This window comes from Lissotriton helveticus, chromosome 11 (genome assembly GCF_964261635.1).
Source record: "Lissotriton helveticus chromosome 11, aLisHel1.1, whole genome shotgun sequence".
Lineage (NCBI taxonomy): Eukaryota > Metazoa > Chordata > Amphibia > Caudata > Salamandridae > Lissotriton > Lissotriton helveticus.
The window spans coordinates 1,039,214,210-1,039,229,478 of NC_136072.1; the positions used below are offsets into that span (position 1 = coordinate 1,039,214,210).

At 48.8% G+C, this 15,269-nt stretch overlaps 1 protein-coding gene across 2 annotated transcripts in view; it reads left to right on the forward strand.

Moving 5' to 3' along the window:
* HVCN1 (hydrogen voltage gated channel 1) overlaps positions 1 to 15,269 on the forward strand; it is a 183,682-nt gene that overhangs the window by 37,800 nt on the left and 130,613 nt on the right. The gene's annotated exons all lie outside the window — the stretch shown is intronic.

Below are 15,269 nucleotides of genomic sequence, written 5' to 3' on the forward strand. Positions count from 1 at the left end.
CAGGGCCTCATTGGGGCTGTTGCCAGTTTGACGGCAGCTTGGCAAGTGTCAAGAATCCATTGTATTTATACCAAAAGGGAGTGCCTGTAAATAATTAATCTAAGTGATAGAAACCTAAACGCTGGCGAAAAATGGAAATGCAGTTGATAGACATTATTTTACACGTGTGGGGGGGGGGGGTAATTCCACTTCCGGATGCCACTGAGCCACATATATTTAACACGCTGCAGATGAGTGTCACTCTTCTCTTATAAACCTATTATTAAACAGCAGTTAAAGTGTGCCAAACGCGTAATGTACAAGCCTGCTCTACATAGCTTCCAGCTTTATTCACCCCGTCTCGCTCAGTACTCTTGTTTACCCATGTCTTTCCACCAGACCTGTTAACTGCCAATGACACGAGTGACTTTCAGACATTACTACTTTTTTTAAGCAAAGATGACACAGCATGGCCAGACCTGTAGGCACATCCTTGTAATGTGGAATAAGAAACTACAAAATCCCAGCCTGCTTGGCACTGCTTTTTGAAACGCCTACTAAAAGTTGAAAGTCCCACTCGAGGTTTATGGTAAGGTCACAGCTATGCCCAGGCAGTCTGACACCTACTAGCCTTAATGGTTTCATAGACTGCTTTGGAATCTGCCTCTGTTCTGTACACGAAGAAACACAGTTTGACCCAAAGGCATTCAACTCTTACATCCAAGGACCCCTACCCTCCAGCAGCATATACAGTGCAATCACAGTACAACAACAAAGGCCAAACGCGGCCGCGTGTTTTTTTCTTTTTTTGCTATATATTAAATTATTTTTATTTGTTTATTATTTTTAACTTCCCTCTACCGCACTTTAAACGGTCATGGCGGTCGCGCCCCATACCTTAAACGAGCGGAGTCAAAGGAAAGGGGCGCGGCCGCCATTAAACGCCATTAAAGTGAAAGCATGTTTGGGGCGCTTTAAAAAAAAAAAAAAAAGCATTTATTTGTCCACTTGACAAACAAATGCTTTTTTTTTGTAAAAGCGCCCCATACCGTGCTTTCACTTTAATGGCGACCACGGCCCTTTATTTAGACACGGCTCGGGTGAAAGCGCCCCGTGGGCGTTTTTACAAACAATCATTTGCAATGCATTAGGTGTTGCATTTACGAAACTCGTAAATGCGAGACCTATTGCATTGCAAATGCTTGTTTGGGTCTGTTCTTATACTGTTTTTTCCTCTGGCTGCTTCGTCATTCAGGGTGTATGGTACAGTGGCTGTGGCTAAAGCCATGTGCGTTATTCTATTGACCATTTGCAGCATCTGATTAACATCATTTCTACATCTTGTGTTTGGGAAGAAGTAGTCGTCTGGTGCATGGATGTGCTCTATGTGCTGCTTTGGTACACGGTCGCTCTGGGACTGCCTGGCTTGCATGTAAAGGTGCACCAATCCTGTAAGCAATTGATTTCAGAAGCAGAAAGAATTGGAAGGTAAGTACAGAGTTCAAGCTACTTACCCTGGTGCTGTGCATCCTTCTTTCTGGTGATGGAAAGATTCATTTTTGCAGGTACCCTCCTCCTGGTTGACATCACCATCACTGCCACTTTGCAAGAGGTACTGGTAACCCTGTGGAAGCTTGGAGTAGTTAGCCAACAGGTGCTATTCTAGTATCTGATGACTTGATTCAGTTTAAACACATTATCACAGTCCAGGGTAATAACTCCAACCTACACTGAGCAAAGGTTCCTTCTCTATGAAATCCCACTGCTACAGAGACTGCGTTGGTCCATTGGGTCATGCTCCGCTCCACATCTGAGCACGGAGTTCCTAAACATGTTGCGGAGAAGGATCGGCCTAGTTTCGCCCTCTGGGAATAGTGCTGCTGGCAGCTGAACCGAGCAGTTGAGTCGATCTCCCTGTCTGGGCGTGGATCTGGGGCCTAAGTCTTCATCTCCTCCAGTGACAGTGAGGGGTCTGTGATGGAGTCAATCCCAGCTCTCCTGTGGCCAGCATCGCTACAGTCCCAGGCGGGCCCCTTCTCTTGACACATCCTCCTTCCTGCTGGTTTACCGTGGCCCATACGTTGTTGAGGTCGCTGTTGAGAAGGGGAACACCTTGACCTTTGATCCATGACCAGGCACGCGTAGAGTCCATACTGCAGTATAAGCATTCACAAGTGAGCTGTCCTGAAAGTCTACAGCTGTCCTATTGATTGTCCCCCTAGACACCAGAGGCACACCATGCCTGCTCCTCTATTCCACTTCCAAACAGGACTTGACTCCAGTTTAGTCAGTGCAGCAGTTTGGCTCTCAGAAGTCAAACACAGTTCCAGCAGCCCATTCCTTAAGTCAGTCACCAGCAGACGATCCCCAGGGGCCCATGGATCTGGGGTTGTGAACTCTGTGGTGAAAAGGTCAGACCTTTCTGTCCCTGTGGACAAAAGCATATTCTCAACAGCTTCAACCTCTCCCAGCCTCCTGTTCTTTTTACACACTGTATCTCCATGATGTCCTTCATCCTTTCTGAATTCTCTAGGTGCAAAGTTTAAGAACTCGAGACCCCCATTTCTTCTCTGCCACAAGTACTGGTGTAGTTACCACCTACCCCAGTGCAGTTCTTGGCCTCTCTGGCCCATCCCTCCAAAGTCACCAGTGCAGCTTCCAGGGCCAGATGGAAAGTCTATGGCACATGCTGTCTGACTCCGCTGGCACCCTCACCTCCAGTCTAGGTACATCTCCTGACTTCTGTCATGACTCTACCTTCTAGGCCGTCTCCCTGAAAAAATATATTCTGTAAAAGGAGTTTGCTGCATCTTGAAGCGTTGTCCTTCCTGCATCGAACAATATTGTAGTGCCTGGAGAGACATCGCTCTCTAAGATGGTCTATGCTGCGGGACCTATGAGAAGAGTCTGGGATAGCTCCTTGGTAACTGCACCCGCAGATGGCTGCTTCATGGTCCTAGACCACCCAACTCCATTGGAGGCGTGCACCGAGGCAGCTCAAGTTTCAGAAGTGGTTCGGATAGAAGTACTTGTTCGTTGGAGGAGTGCCTTGCTTCGGGAGAAAGGCTCAGCGAGTGGTAGTCTGTGGGACACAGCAAGGCATTTTGGGCGTTGAGAGGTTGTGCAACAGGTAACTATAATGCAAACCATGTAATTGACGGCCAACGAATTTGATTTAAAAGGCTCAAAGCTGTCTGTGAGCATCGAATGCATCATGGGCTGAAAGGAAGGAAGGGAAGCCCTCTTAGTGGATGTGATGCAACCATGTGGACATGTGAACTGTTGTGCAGAACTTTACTAGCTGTTGAAGGTTTAGGGGTCTGCTGACCTTGGGAGGTTGCAATTGAATCTTCGTTTTCACTATTGGTTTTTGAACAATAGTAGCTGCCAGGGTCGTCGTCAGCCCTTCCCCCTCCCCCCACGGCTTTAGCAGCTACAGCGGGTTGTGGTTCTGGGGTTCTCAACCGTCCATCTCGCTGTTCAGGAAGGCATTAAAGACATGGCTATTTACCGAGCCATATCTGTAACCTGGTTCCCGGCTCCTACTCCACTCTTTCTGTTAGGCGCCTTGAAGCCCACCGGGCTAAGTTTGCGCGGTACAAGATTGTTTTCATTCATTCATTCATTCATTTATGGGCCTCTTCTGTCTGCAACTCGGCAGACAATGGCTCATAACATGAAAGGTGGGTAGGTGGATGGATGTGTGAGTGACATGCTGGATGGATTTGTGAGTGAAAGAATGGATGGATAGATGCATGGATGAATGAGTGAAGGGATGGATGAGTGAAAGGGGGAGGATGAATGGCTAGATGAGTGAAAGGAAGAATGGTTGGATGATGAGGACGGATGAGTGCGTGAAAGGATGGATGATGGGTGAGTTGATGGATGAAGGGAAAGGATGGATGGGTTGAAAGTGGGTAGAAAGATGGCTGGATGGGCGGGTGGACAGATGGATGAGTGAAAGGATGAATGGATGGACGGATGAGTGAAAGGATGGATGGGTGAGGGAATTAATGAAATTGTGGGTGGATAGGTGAGTGACCGTATGGATAGGTGGATGGATAGATGCATGGATGAATGAGTGAAACGACAGATGTAAGGATGGACGAGTGAAAGGGAGGATGTATGGATGAAAGTGTGGATAGATGGATGAGTGAAAGTGGATGTAGGATGGATGAATGAGCGAATGAAACAATGGATGGATGAGTGAAAGTTTGGATGAATTGATGTAGTGAAAGGGTAAGTGAAAGGACCGCGACCGGCGCAAGGGACCCTGGATCTCCGACCTCCCACCGCTACGACGCTGCTGCCCTCCTTGCACTCAACCCTGGAAGGAACAACAACTGCCAGCGGTCGACGCCGAACACCACCCACAGACAGTTCTCCTGCCAACAGTCTTTCACCATTCACAGCACCCCCACGACCGCTGCACCCACGCCAGATGCCCGCGTCACCGAAGCCCTGAAGTGCATCCTCCTCAACGTGCGCTCCCGACACAAACGCCATAGAGATCTGGGACCTCCTTGACACCCCCTCGTCAGACATCGCCTTCTTAATGGAAACCTTTGACAAACTCCGCCTCCGCTCCCGACATCGCCACCGCCATTCCCGACGGATGCAAGATCCAGACCCGCCCCAGGACCACGCTTTGCGAACCCTCGCTTACAGGCCCCCTGGACCTCGCGTTTCTTTCACCACCACCATTGCCGACCTCATCGCACCCCACGCCATCGCCTCCATGGACTACATACTCATCAGAGACCTGAGCTTCCACCTAGACAACCGCAGCGACCCTGACTCCACCGCCCTCCTGGACAACCTCGCCAACCTCGGATTGAAGCCCTCCTCACCACCCCCACCCACAAGGCTGGAAACATCCTCGACCCCATCTTCGCAGGAGGGGGCCAACATCTACTTTATCCACACCCCGCAGCCCCTCCGGACTGACCACCACTGCATATACTTCTCCTTCAACACCACCAATGCACACAAACCTGCCCTGCGGCAGCCAGAAAGGAATTGGAGCAAGGTCACAGAGGCGCACCACAACTCAACCCTCATCCACGACCCCCCCTCCGCCACGTCAGGCGCCAACTCTGCTGCCAAGGAACTTCACCGCTGGATCACCAGCTGCGCAGACAAGCTCGCCCCTCTCTGCCACCCCGACAGACTACGACCCGTTAAGGCAGCCTGGTTCACCACCGACCTCCAAGAAGCCAGATGCTCCTGCAGACGTCTCTCAAAATGCTCGAGAAACAGCAAAACCACCAAATAACCTGAACACCTACAAGAACACCATGACCGACTACCACCAATGCATAAGAGCCACCAAGACGACCTTCATCCGGAACAAAATCCTCACCAACGCCAGCAACTCAAAGGAACTCTTCAACGTCATCCAGCAGTTCACCCTACGAAGCCACGGACGTTACGCCGTCCCAGGACCTCTGCAACAAGCTTGGCTCCTACTTCCACCTGAAAATCAAGGCCCTGTACGACAACTTCAGCGAAAAGACTTCAGAAACCACCCTTCCCTCCAGCAATAACTGCCAGCCCACCATCATCACCTGGACACCTGTCACCACCGAAGATACCACCACTACCATGAAGAGCACCCACTCAGGAGCCCCACGGACCCCTGCCCATGGCACATCTTCCACAGAGCTGCCGCTGCCATAGCACTTGAACTACGCCGCACCTTCCACGCCTCTTTCAAACCCGGCATTTTCCCTGACAACTGGAAACGGGCAGAGGTTAAGTCCCTCCTCAAGAAACCCTCGGCCAACCCAATAAACCTGAAACTACCGGCCCATCTCTCTCCTTCCCTTCGCAGCTAAGGTCACTGAGAAATTTGTCCACACCCAGCTGACCACCTTCATTGAAGAAAGGAATGACAGACGTGGTAGCCTGGATGAGCAACAGCTGCCTAAAGCTCAACTCGGAGAAGACCGAGGTCCTCGTCCTTGGCCCATCCTCCACCGCTTGGGATAACAGCTGGTGGCCCTCGGAAACCCACCCACCCCGAAGGACCATGCCTGGAACCTCGGCATCATTCTTGACTCCTCCCTCACCATATCAACGCCGCCGCCTCCACCTGCTTCAACTCCCTCCCCAAGACCTTCAAGTGGATCCCCCCCAAACCCAGAAAGACCATCACCAAGGCACTCATCACCAGCAGACTGGACTGCGGTAACGCCCTCTACACTGGAATCAACAAATCCCTATTGCACAAGCTCCAGACCATCCAGAACACCGCAGCCAGACTCGTCCTCGGCACCCCACGACATGAGCACAGGACACAGCACCTGGGTGACCTCCACTGGCTTCCAGTCGAGAATAGAGTAACTTTTAAGCTTCTCCCCCACGCCTACAAATCCCACCACAACATCGGACCCAAATACCTCAAGGAAAGAGTCTCTTTACACGTACCCTAAAGACACCTCCGCTCAGCCGACCTCGCCCTAGCAGAGACCCCGCGGATCCACAGAACCTGAGCAGGTGGAAGAGCCTTCTCCTACGTGGCGGCCAAGGTAGAACGAGCTCCCAGTCAAGATCAGAAGCTCCCCTACCCTGCGCACTTTCAGGAAGAGCCTAAAAACCTGGCTTTTCGACTGACCCGTAGCTGCACCACTGCCCTCCCCGCGCATTGAGACCCTCACAGGTGAGTAGCGCGCTTAAAGCCCACCTGAGTGAATGAGTGTAAGGATGGATGTAAGGCTGGATGAGTGACCGAATGGATGGATGAGTGAAAGAAGGTAGTTGGATAGCTGGATTTGAGGATGGATGGATGAGTGAAAGGGTGAATGGATGGATGAGTGAGTGAAAAGGTGGATGCATTCGTGAAAGAGTAGATGGATGGATGAGTGAAAGGGTGGATGGATAGATGCATGGATGATTGGGTGAAAGGATAAACGCAAGGATGATGTGTGAAAGGGAGGAAGGATGAATGAGTGAAAGTGAGGAAGAATGGATGAATAAGTGAAAGAGTGAATGGACAGGAAAGAAATGGTGGGTGGATGGATAGAAGATTAGAGAGGGTGGATGGGTGAGTGGATGGATGAGTGAAAGGGTAAATGCACGGATCGATGAGTGGATGGATAGGTGATTGCAGTGAAAGGCAAGATCAATTAGAGTGAGTGAAAGGTGGATGGATGTATGGATGGATGAGTGCAATATGGATGTAAGAATGAATTCAAGAACGGATGGATCAGTGAAAAGGAGGATAGATGAATGGTTAGGTGAATAGATAGATGGATGGATGAGTGAAAGGATGGATGGATGAGTGAAAGGATGGTTGGATGAGTGAAAGGATGGTTGGATGAGTGAGTGAAGGTATGGAGTGAAAGGGTAAATGGATGCATGAGTGGATGGATGGGTTGAGTGAAAGGATGGATGGCTTAGTGGATGGATGGATGAATGAAAGGGAGGATGGATGGGTAAATGGAGTGAAAGGTGGATAGATGAGCGAAAGTATGGATGATTGGATGGATAAAAGGGGGTGGATATGTGAAAGGATGGATGCATGGATAGGTTTGAATATGGATGGATAGGCGGACAGTCGTAACGTAATGGTGATAGACTGAATGTTGGATGAATTACTAAATATATGACGGAATGTAACTGGAATTATGGATATCAGTGAGTGGATTGAAGGATGAAAGGAAAAGATGGATAGATGCTTGGATGGAAGAATTAAGCACGCTCTTCTGGGGAGGGCCGCAATGACTTTCTTTGCTTGCTTGGTGCCATAAGAGCTTGGGTTCAAATTGGGGGTATTTTAATTTTTGGGATACTCCCTTGGCAGTGGTTATATAGTATTCAGTCTGCTGTGCCCTCTGTTGTCTTAATTTCCAGCTTAAATTTGTTACCCATGGTGATAATCCTGGCCACTCCTCTGCTTCTTATGACTGGCGCGTACACTTACTCTGACTCTCTCAAAAATAGACTGTTGCCTTTTATAACAGAAATATGTTCATTATTAGAAGGTAGTTAAGAGGCTCCGGATGAACTCCAGGCCGAGTAAAAGAAATTGTCATTTTCACCCGGCGTCTATCACACTTAACCTCTCATTTAGGCAACCCCAGGCTCAGATAATCTCTAAGGACTTTACTCATCACAGACCTATTAATGTCCCTCCATTCTCTAATTAAATAATCTCTCTGTGCACCTGCTCCCAAAACTCTTTCCAGTTGGGGATTTCCGTCTGTCAGAATGATTCCTTTTGGTAGATCACATATCTTCGGTTTGACATAGGATCCTTACAGCTTTCTCACGTGATCACAAGAGATTTGCGTCTGTGATACTGCTCCCTTCCCACAGGCTCTTCCATTGAACCTTTCTAGCCTTTGGCCCCTGATGGCTTTAGGGGCGCTGCAAAGTATGTTGCACAGAATGATGGCCAGTCCAGCAGAGGGAAGAAACATCTGTAAGGTCACTATAATAATGATAGTCCACAAGCCCTCTACGAAACACCATGGAGGAGGAGATAGGTTCCCTTGTCTCTCGAGTCTCCGTTATTTGTTTATTTTGCAGTTTTATATTGCGCGAACTCGACCCCAATGTACAAGAGCGCTTTACATAAGCACCAGTTACATTACACAAGGACGCATTCATTTTTTGTAGGCCCAAGGGGGTGAAGTGATTTGCCAGAATCACAGGATGTTGAGCCGACGCCGAGACTCGAAACTGGTTCCCCGGTTCCAAAATCGGTAGCTCTGGCCGTCCTCAACCCTGCAAGTGTATTGCCGGTGTTTATTTGCATACTAAAAGATTTATGCTAAAATACTGGAAGTGGCTAGCATAACATGGGTATAAACTGTAAAAATTAAAATGCACTGTGCTCCCAATTGGTTCTGTGACATCTTCAAAACACGAACGTTGGTAGTTCTACTATAGCCGTGCCTTATTTATACCGTGTTGTTTTCCCTGGTTAGAGCCTGCCGGGTAAAACATCTGACTAGAACCCGTTTTATATCTTTGTTTTTCACAAGAAGAGAATCCAGGAAAACCAAACTCGCCTTATCCCGGTTTTCGGCTGCAATGGACACCTGTACAACAGGCAGCATATACACGGTGGATTTAGCAAAACCTGGGGCTGATTACTGTACCATGGCGAACATTAAACTGCACCACCGAGCAGGGCTCATATTAATTGTGCTGTACTTTAAAATCACAGATACCCCGGCCCTGTAAACCTTTAACTAAAGTTGCATGTGATTTTGGATGGCAGGCGGCCGATGCGGCCATTGGTTCTTGCCTTTTTTTAAACTTTTCAAAATCTGTTCGCTTTCTGAAGACTTCTGTTTTTAATGGTGATGTAGCAATATCCAGCCTCAGCTAGTACCCGGTGGAGCAACACTCCAGATGTGGGAGCAAAGGAACGTTTGAAGTATTTATATCTAACTATATATTGATATATATTTATTGATGTTTATATAGCGCGAATTCGACGCCAAGGTGTCAGGGCGCTTTACTTGAAAACCAGTCGTGTTACAAATGGACACGTTTATTTTGTTGGGCAGGGGGAGAATGAATAATTTGCCCAGAATCACAGGACGTTGAGAGTCCCTCCCGAGACTCGCACCCGGTCCCCCAGCTTCGAGGTCGACCTCTCTAACCCTTAGCCCACATCCTCTTTATATGAAGCGAATACTCACTGTTTTTGACAAGAGAACTCTTACTGCTAATATCTTGTAGATGAGAGAAATAAAGTAGGCTCGTCGGCGTTTTGAAGTGGCCAAAGTACACCTGACTCGAACAGGAGGAGCCCTTTTCAGGGGTTTGTTAATATTAATCCGAGCTAGAAACGAGGCCTCTACAAACCAGAACGACTTGTTCCCAGTGAGACGTCACCCCAGTGAGCATAATTATAGCATTGCCTGCGTGGGGTGCATCTGACTTATTGCACTGTATGTTCTGGATCACCTTATTGCATGTCTTGGCCACAGCTGTTGCCTAAAATAAACTCTTTGCACTATACTATGTACACTAACAAGCACAAAGGTGTCTATTCATGCCGCTGCTCACATTCTTGCATGGAGTTGAGGATAACAAAAGCGAGGGGCGGACTTCAACACTCTCAGTCATTTGGATTTATCAATAAATGAGCCACCATTTTGAATGTTTTTATTGGTGAGTGGTGTAAGAAAAACCTAACATTTCAGGAATATGTCTCGCACCCTGCTGCTCAGTCTGCAGCTTCTATAGAGATGGGTGTTGTGTAGCAGTTCTGTATTCCTCCAGGTCTTTCTGCCCTCTCCGACCATCTTTCGCGTGCTAACATCTTGGACGTGACGCAGAATGGATTCCGAGCGGGTCATAGCACAGAGACTGCCCTCCTTTTTATGGTGGAACATCTGCGCTCTGTACTCGATGCGGGTCAAACGGCGGCGCTTGTTTTGTTAGATCTTAGCGCCGCCTTTGACACCGTCTCGCACGGGATTCTTCTGCAACGCCTAGAGGATGCTGGTATCGTTGGCTCTGCTGTCCAGTGGTTCCGCTCTTTTCTTGCGGACCGATCTTTTTGCGTGGCCGTCCCGCCTCATCAGTCTAAATTCTATCCCCTGGATCTTGGTGTGCCTCAGGGTTCCTCGCTGAGCCCCACGCTATTTAATCTGTATGTGAGACCGCTGGCTGAGGTGGTCAAGCAGTGGGGTATGACCATGGTGTCATACGCTGATGACACCCAGCTAGCGGTCACGCTCAGCGGGGATTCAGCGCTGGATGCCCCAAGATTCCAGAATGGACTATGGGCGGTTGCCAGCTGGATGACGTCCAACTGTCTCCAGCTGAACGCAACAAAGACGGAGATTATGATCTTCGGTAAGCAAGCGGAACTCTGGGGAGATGCGTGGTGGCCTTCAGAGCTCGGTTCCGCCCCAACTCCGGTCTCTGAGATAAAAAACCTCGGGGTGTGGTTAGACCCCACTCTCAGCTTTGTCTGCCACACTAAGCGCACTGCTGCCTGCTGCTTTGGCGTTTTGCGCAGCTTAAGACCTGTGTTAAAATTTTTTGATGCTTCGACCAGGCAGCTCATTGTGCAGGCGACGGTGATCTCTCGGCTTGATTATGCCAGCTCCCTTTTGGTAGGGTTAAATCAGGCCGAAATCACTCGTCTTCAACGTTTGCAAAATGCGGCCGCCAGAGCAGTAGTGGGGCTACCTAAGTACTGTTCAGTCGCGAGCACCTTGCGCTCTCTCCATTGGCTGCCGATTAAGCAGAGGTTTCAATTCAAAGTGCTTTGCATGTCTCATAAGATCCTCAAGGGTTTCCCATCTCAGATTCTTTTGAATCTTTTGTCCTTTTATGTCCCTGCCCGGTGCCTGCGTTCTTCGGACCTTGAACTTGCAATAGTCCCCCGGTTCAAGCGCAGCCGTGCTGGTGGCCGTTCATTTCGAGTACGTGCTGCGGCTTTGTGGAACTCCCTTCCTGTAGAGATACGTACCCTCGGTGAGCTGCTCGTGTTTCGAAGGGCGGTTAAGACCTTTTTATTTCCCTAGTCTGTCTTTCTTTGTTCTTTTTATCTAGTTGTGTTATGTTGGTTCCTTGGCAGGCGCCAGGACGCTCCTTCGCTGGAGCAGCTGTGCGCGTTACAAATGCTCATAACATAACATAACAATGTTTGTGTCTTGCAAAATGATCGATATCTACCTAATCCAGATATACTCAAGGTGATTGGGTCAACTAATCGTACGTAGGGTCCGGCACCCTCTTCCTGTCGATTAGGAATACCCAATGTTTGTTGTGAGTGAATACTTCAATGGGGTTTAGACCATTATTACCCCAGTCATAAAGTAGTTTAAAGGCAGAATTGCCAGAAAGCCCTGGGCATATCAGGCGTAGGGGGCGAAACGTGTTGCCTGCTTTCAAATGTTGTACTATACATCAAACGCCACATCCTATTCTCGCTTGATCATGGAAATATTCACTTTAAAATAATGAAGTGCAGAGCTCGTCAAGGAGTTCTGCTTGTCATAGGGGCAAGGGTATCCAGTCACAGGTGCCAAGATAAGATTTGACCATATCCAGGGGCGGTTCTTCTCAAGAGTATAGCTTTTGGTGGTAATCTAGAAAGATATGGGGTTTGTCGCTTTTGGATGTCGCCCATTCCCCATGTAAGGACCGCATTCGGGCTATGTGGGTCATGGCTTGTGCTTGATGAAGTCTACAGGCCAAAAGTCTACCTACTTTATTAACCCCTCGTAATATCGTTCTTGTAGTGCCAGTAGCGCTCGTTCAGCCTTTCCTGTCCGAAGTGCACAGAGTTGGCCTCGCAACACTGCCAGTTTTCGTTTATTGCGAAATGTGAGTTTTGCTTTTTCCAGGCGCTACAACTGCTTAACTTCAGTGATGAGACCAGACTCCACCAGTCTGGTTTCCCGCCCTCGAGCAATCATGATGGATGTGATCACTTCCCTGATGGTTGCTTTAAATCCATCCCAAAGAGTGTGCAAAGGGGTCTACGAGAGGGCATTAAGGGAGAAGTATTCTACAATGCCATTCCGGTTATCCGCTACATCCACCGGATCCTGCAGGAGACGTGGGGGCAAGCGCCAGGTTGGTTGGGTCTTTGAAGAGTGGCTAGTACCCTCCCATGCTAGCTCTAAGTGGGCGTGGTCCGAGATGGAGATATCTGACTTCTCTATGGCGGTTAAGCGGCGGAGAAGAGAATGGGAGATCAGGGGGTAGTCGATGTGGGAATAGGAGGCATATACATGTGAGTAGAAAGAATAATCCCTTGAGCCTGGGTGTTTGTACCGCAGAATGTCCACTAGGCCCAAGTTCTCAATATCCAGTTTTAGATATGCTGACATGGCTACCGCATGTTGGAATATAGCTCCACTACAGTCGAGGGTAGAGTCCCAAACCAGGTTAAAGTCTCCACAAACTATTGTCACCCTCCACACCCCCCCCATAATTGTTAATGCAAGATCTTCCTAAGATATGAGACCTAGGAAGTGTTCGGTGCACAAATGTTAAGTAGTGTAAGCGTTCAACGTCCCCTAGTGAGGTGAAGGGTGAGGTAGGGCCCCTCCCCATCCCGGACCACTTTAGTGACTGTGGTAGAGAAGCCCGCCTTGCACAGGGGCACCCACTCCCAGTGTCTTCGTGTTATTATACGCCCCAGAGCACTTAGGATATCTCGGTGCGCCATGCGGTGCCAGTCAAGTGAGTCTCCTGTAAGAGGATGATATCCGGGTCATGTTGCAGTCGATATCACCAGATGTGCTTGCGTTTGTTCGGAGAGTTGAAGCCCTGCACATTCAGAGAAATTAATTTAATGTTGCCCATCATCTATTTGTTGCCTATTGAAGAGCCTATTGTATTGTAATTGTAGTTATATAGCGCTTACCACCCCTGACGAGGCGTTGAAGCGCTTTTTTGGCGAGGAGCACGCTACTCTGGAACCCATAAAGGGTTAGTGGTGAATTAGTATAGTGAAAATATAAAAGAAATTTGAGTGGTGGATATGTTAGTTATTTGGATTGAGAAGGATAGTGGAGGGATAGAGAAGGGGAAAAGGGTTTGCATTTATAAAGCACTTGCTACCCCTGAAGGGGGGTTGAAGTGCTTTTTTCGGCAAGTAGCATGCTACTCTGGAACCCATACAGTGTGGCACTCTATAACAAAGATGTAAGAAGCTCTACGGAGTACAACATGCCTATGTGTGAGGGAGGGACTGCATTTCCCACCCCGCTCCCAGAGAGAAATGATGTTAAAGGCGCCCATGGAAACCATATCACACTAGGCTAGAGTCCCTGCCTTCCTTGAGATAAGGGTGACCCCTACTGTTCTTGATAAGGGTCGCTTGCAGTCTAGATTGACCTGAAGGGAAGGAAACATAATTTATCAACGGACCAATATGGCCCAACAGTGTCTTCCACACATTGCGGAGGCCAGCATTAAGTGCATTGGAGCCTATGGAGGAGTCACCCTCCTGGGGGAAGAGTCGTAGGGGGATGGACATCATCAGGGGACATTAGACCATGTTGACACGCAGATTGGGAGTCTCTCTCGGTCCCCGCGGCCCATTGCAGCCAGCAACAGGTCAGCGGGTTCGCAGGAAGACAATCCCACCGGTATGGAAGGGCACACCTGAGTAGCAAACTATTTACATTCAAACAAGAGTCTGCCGCAGAGGACCCAGGGGACAACCCTTCCCCGAAGCTGCAGAGATGATGTATAATGCCTCTTTTAGTTTCCTGTGTGGACTCTTCTGTTTGTCGGAGCTTTTTGGTTTGACCGTGCTCCGGACCAGGTGGAGATCTCTTCCAGGGGGATCTCTCGCCAGAGGATCTGTGCGTGTGTTAGTGTCATCCGAGGTACCTACCAGGTTTTTCGCCTCCATGAGTGACTTCAGCGCATGGTGTCTGCCTTCCCACATAAAAAGTAGGGCTAAAGTATGGCCCCATTTATAGCGGATTCCCATGGAACAACTGAGTTTATCCGTAACCGCTATGAAGTCTTGTCGGTGGACAAGTATTGGAAACAGCTGTACACTTTGTCCCGGAATGTGTCCCCGGAATACCAGCTTGGTTTTGTCCCTGGCAGCTTGTAGTATCGCCTCCTTTGTAGTAAAAAGGTGTACTCTGGTCAAGATGGCCGGAGCTGCAACCTCACGCCCAGGTGCCATGGCCACCCTATGTGCCCTGTCGAAGGTCAGTGGGGAGGCATCTTCGTCCCCTTGAATGTCCTGGAGGAGATCTGCTATGAATGAAAGGATGTCCTTGCCCTCCACTCCACCTGGGCACCCTTTTGATGCGGATGTTATTCCACTGGCTTCTGTTTTCCAACTCCTCCTGCTTGGAATGTATTTCAATGTTTTGCTCCTCTAGAGCCGCTACCCTCCCCCACAGCATTTCCTGGTCTTCTGATCGTGCGTTCACGGTACGTTCAAGATCATCCACTCGTTTCCCTATGTTGGAGATGCCTTTCCAGATGTCTTGGATACATGATTTAAACTCTTCCTTGAGAGAATCAATGTCCGATCGAATTTCCTGCAGAAAATGCTCCATGTTGCACAAAAGCATGCCATGCCTGCAGTAGGAGAAACTCATTAAAGAAAATAGTGCTTACAGATTAATTAAGATATAGTATATAACAGAGATAAAAGGGCCAGTCCTCATGGGAGATTACAAATGAAGACAAGGTGGTACTAAGGAGGGATTAACAAGCCTATTAACGAATCATAAGCCAGCATTTACGAAGGACAATGACACAAGCCAATGCAAAATATGGGCGGAGATTCACGTCCTTCTTCGAATACAGCATGCCTCGCAGAGCAGCACATG